We start from the raw sequence: 5000 nt of genomic DNA, 5'->3' as shown, positions 1-5000 counted from the left end.
AATCTCGTGCGGCTAGAAGCCGCCTGTCCCTCTAAGAAGAAAAGTAATCGCTGACAGCACGAAGGATGTCACGCGACTAGTTAGCAGGCTAGAGTCTCGTTCGTTATCGGAATTAACCAGACAAATCGCTCCACCAACTAAGAACGGCCATGCACCACCACCCACCGAATCAAGAAAGAGCTATCAATCTGTCAATCCTTCCGGTGTCCGGGCCTGGTGAGGTTTCCCGTGTTGAGTCAAATTAAGCCGCAGGCTCCACTCCTGGTGGTGCCCTTCCGTCAATTCCTTTAAGTTTCAGCTTTGCAACCATACTTCCCCCGGAACCCAAAAGCTTTGGTTTCCCGGAGGCTGCCCGCCGAGTCATCGGAGGAACTGCGGCGGATCGCTGGCTGGCATCGTTTATGGTTAGAACTAGGGCGGTATCTGATCGCCTTCGAACCTCTAACTTTCGTTCTTGATTAATGAAAACATACTTGGCAAATGCTTTCGCTTCTGTTCGTCTTGCGACGATCCAAGAATTTCACCTCTAACGTCGCAATACGAATGCCCCCGCCTGTCCCTATTAATCATTACCTCGGGTTCCGAAAACCAACAAAATAGAACCGAGGTCCTATTCCATTATTCCATGCACACAGTATTCAGGCGGGCTTGCCTGCTTTAAGCACTCTAATTTGTTCAAAGTAAACGTGCCGGCCCACCGAGACACTCAATAAAGAGCACCCTGGTAGGATTTCAACGGGGTCCGCCTCGGGACGCACGAGCACGCACGAGGCGGTCGCACGCCTTCGGCTCGCCCCACCGGCAGGACGTCCCACGATACATGCCAGTTAAACACCGACGGGCGGTGAACCAACAGCGTGGGACACAAATCCAACTACGAGCTTTTTAACCGCAACAACTTTAATATACGCTATTGGAGCTGGAATTACCGCGGCTGCTGGCACCAGACTTGCCCTCCAATAGATACTCGTTAAAGGATTTAAAGTGTACTCATTCCGATTACGGGGCCTCGGATGAGTCCCGTATCGTTATTTTTCGTCACTACCTCCCCGTGCCGGGAGTGGGTAATTTGCGCGCCTGCTGCCTTCCTTGGATGTGGTAGCCGTTTCTCAGGCTCCCTCTCCGGAATCGAACCCTGATTCCCCGTTACCCGTTACAACCATGGTAGGCGCAGAACCTACCATCGACAGTTGATAAGGCAGACATTTGAAAGATGCGTCGCCGGTACGAGGACCGTGCGATCAGCCCTAAGTTATTCAGAGTCACCAAGGCAAACGGACCGGACGAGCCGACCGATTGGTTTTGATCTAATAAAAGCGTCCCTTCCATCTCTGGTCGGGACTCTGTTTGCATGTATTAGCTCTAGAATTACCACAGTTATCCAAGTAACGTGGGTACGATCTAAGGAACCATAACTGATTTAATGAGCCATTCGCGGTTTCACCTTAATGCGGCTTGTACTGAGACATGCATGGCTTAATCTTTGAGACAAGCATATGACTACTGGCAGGATCAACCAGGGAGCTGCGTCAACTAGAGCTGAGCAGCCGGCCGCCCGGGAGTGTGTCCCGGGGGCCCGCGCGAACACGCAAGCGTCCGCTCAATTATTCTGCAAACAGGAGGAGGCTGAGCTCCCCTGCACAACACACCTCGAAACCCTCTCAGGTCCCGGCGGCGCGCAGCGCCGTCCTAAGTACTTGGTCGGGTTCGAGAGAGGCGCAATCGCCCGGAGTTAGGCGAGTAGACGCTTTAGGTGCGACCACCCGTGCTCCCAACTGAGCTTGCCGCTGCCGACAGAGGCCCGGGAGCGTGCTGTCGTGGCATTGCCGGCGGGAGACAACACGCGCCACCTACGGTGACCGGCAGCTCCAACGCCAGCGCCACAGAAGGACAAAAGCCCTACTTGGGTGCCGAAGCGAACTCTCCCAGCACAGCGCACGCGCCAACACGTCCGCACAGCTGCGATACAAACCACCTGCGAGAACCGCTGGGGCGACCGAGCAGCAGACGGCGTCGCGGCGCCGAGCGCCGGGCGGCGGCGCATCCTCAGCGCACAAAGTCCTCAATCGGACCAGCACACTGCAGATGGCCACCGCGCTTCGCACCGGGCCCGCGAGGACCTACTTTGGCCGCAAGGCGCCGCGAGCAGGGGGCGCCGGCGCGCAGCTGCGCCGCCTGCCGCGTCCGTCGGCCGGCGCGCCTGCCACCGGCCGCCCCCACCAGCCGGCTGTAGCGCGTGCGCCCACGCACCGCGCTGCCAGCACGCCGGGCGGCCCCCCCTCACCGGCCGGGGACGGTCCCACCCAGCCACCGCCGCGTATCGCCTCACACCCAGATCCCCTTTCACGTTCGTGGGCATGGTGGGTCCCCTTTCACGTTCGTGGGCATGGTGGGTATCCCTGAAACAACCGGTTAATAGCTCGACCGATCGTCGCCAACACTGATTCACCTCTAGCGAGAACAACCGCACCACAACGGGTTACCGGTTGTTCATTTGCGTAACGTCACCAGCAAACGTACACGTCCATCGCCATTTGCAACGAGTATTGCATGCCTGTGTCAGGTGTCACAACACACTACGTCTGCCCACATAGACGCAACAACATGTGCACGCCTAGAGAACACGTGGAAGGTAGACCCCGTACGTATGCGGTGTCCATTGCGCGAACGACTGTCAGCCCGCCTCTGCAGCATGTCGCAGATGTGGAACGCGGTGCAACATGCTATCACGGTGTGTGAGAAGAGACGACTACGTCCGAATACACGCTCCACTACATCAACAGACTGCTCATGCTGATCGCCATCCAGGGCGTCCGTTCCTCCCACACGTCTGTATGGCGTACCACACTGCAATCCAGCTCTTATAGGGAGACGACACGTAGCTGCGTGCACAATATTTGGACTGTATGGTCCGCCGTTGCTAGGCGCTGTCGTCATACGGTCACATGGGCCACGATGTATCATTCAGTACATACGGAGCAATGTGCAGTACAGTTTGTGGGTTTTGCGTACATCGGCGGACAGGTGACAGGCCGTACCACAACGTAGGCTGAGTACGTCGGCATGCGAAGGGCATTGAACATGCAAACTTCTCACCGACCAGCTTGCGAAGGCAGGGGGGAAGGGGGGGGGGCATGTACGTCCTGCTGCTATCCACACTACAGTGTATAGCAGGAGCATGTGGAAAGTCAGCAACACCTGCAAGGTGTTTAACATGACGCGATACACAGGGGACCGGGCAGTGCGAGTAGCGAACTATATTGCGAGGGTTGCGGTTAGGCAACACTACACTACTTTAACGGGTTGCATAACAATTACAGAGCAGGTTCAGCGACAACGTGCGTCAGGTTAAGGCGCAATATAGTTTAGGTTACGGCGCACTTTAGGTTAGGTTAAGGCACAACATGGGTTACGTTAAGGCACAACATGGGTTACGTTAAGGCACAACATGGGTTACGTTAAGGCACAACATGGGTTAGGTTAAGGCACAACATGGGTTAGGTTAAGGCACAACATGGGTTAGGTTAAGGCACAACATGGGTTAGGTTAAGGCACAACATGGGTTAGGTTAAGGCACAACATGGGTTAGGTTAAGGCACAACATGGGTTAGGTTAAGGCACAACATGGGTTAGGTTAAGGCACAACATGGGTTAGGTTAAGGCACAACATGGGTTAGGTTAAGGCACAACATGGGTTAGGTTAAGGCACAACATGGGTTAGGTTAAGGCACAACATGGGTTAGGTTAAGGCACAACATGGGTTAGGTTAAGGCACAACATGGGTTAGGTTAAGGCACAACATGGGTTAGGTTAAGGCACAACATGGGTTAGGTTAAGGCACAACATGGGTTAGGTTAAGGCACAACATGGGTTAGGTTAAGGCACAACATGGGTTAGGTTAAGGCACAACATGGGTTAGGTTAAGGCACAACATGGGTTAGGTTAAGGCACAACATGGGTTAGGTTAAGGCACAACATGGGTTAGGTTAAGGCACAACATGGGTTAGGTTAAGGCACAACATGGGTTAGGTTAAGGCACAACATGGGTTAGGTTAAGGCACAACATGGGTTAGGTTAAGGCACAACATGGGTTAGGTTAAGGCACAACATGGGTTAGGTTAAGGCACAACATGGGTTAGGTTAAGGCACAACATGGGTTAGGTTAAGGCACAACATGGGTTAGGTTAAGGCACAACATGGGTTAGGTTAAGGCACAACATGGGTTAGGTTAAGGCACACCATGGGTTAGGTTAAGGCACACCATGGGTTAGGTTAAGGCACACCATGGGTTAGGTTAAGGCACAACATGGGTTAGGTTAAGGCACAACATGGGTTAGGTTAAGGCACAACATGGGTTAGGTTAAGGCACAACATGGGTTAGGTTAAGGCACAACATGGGTTAGGTTAAGGCACAACGTAGGTTAGGTTAAGGCACAACGTGGGTTAGGTTAAGGCACAACGTGGGTTAGGTTAAGGCACAACGTGGGTTAGGTTAAGGCACAACGTGGGTTAGGTTAAGGCACAACATGGGTTAGGTTAAGGCACAACATGGGTTAGGTTAAGGCACACCATGGGTTAGGTTAAGGCACAACATGGGTTAGGTTAAGGCACAACATGGGTTAGGTTAAGGCACAACATGGGTTAGGTTAAGGCACAACATGGGTTAGGTTAAGGCACAACATGGGTTAGGTTAAGGCACAACATGGGTTAGGTTAAGGCACAACATGGGTTAGGTTAAGGCACAACGTAGGTTAGGTTAAGGCACAACGTGGGTTAGGTTAAGGCACAACATGGGTTAGGTTAAGGCACAACATGGGTTAGGTTAAGGCACAACATGGGTTAGGTTAAGGCACAACATGGGTTAGGTTAAGGCACAACATGGGTTAGGTTAAGGCACAACATGGGTTAGGTTACGGCACAACATGGGTTACGTTACGGCACAACATGGGTTACGTTACGGCACAACATGGGTTACGTTACGGCACAACATGGGTTACGTT

General features: G+C 53.3%; 1 non-coding gene across 1 annotated transcript in view; it reads right to left on the bottom strand.

The window, feature by feature from the left end:
• Positions 1–1523, bottom strand: part of LOC126443549 (small subunit ribosomal RNA) — a 1909-nt gene extending 386 nt beyond the window's left edge. The window contains exon 1 of the ribosomal RNA XR_007581999.1: positions 1–1523. This exon is cut by the window's left edge and continues 386 nt beyond it. This is a non-coding gene — a ribosomal RNA (small subunit ribosomal RNA).
• Positions 1524–5000: the final 3477 nt, after the last annotated feature.

Source organism: Schistocerca serialis, unplaced genomic scaffold, assembly GCF_023864345.2.
Source record: "Schistocerca serialis cubense isolate TAMUIC-IGC-003099 unplaced genomic scaffold, iqSchSeri2.2 HiC_scaffold_157, whole genome shotgun sequence".
Classification (NCBI taxonomy): domain Eukaryota; kingdom Metazoa; phylum Arthropoda; class Insecta; order Orthoptera; family Acrididae; genus Schistocerca; species Schistocerca serialis.
The sequence above is the reverse complement of the archived record's forward strand: the minus strand, read 5'-3'. Positions and strand labels throughout refer to the sequence as shown.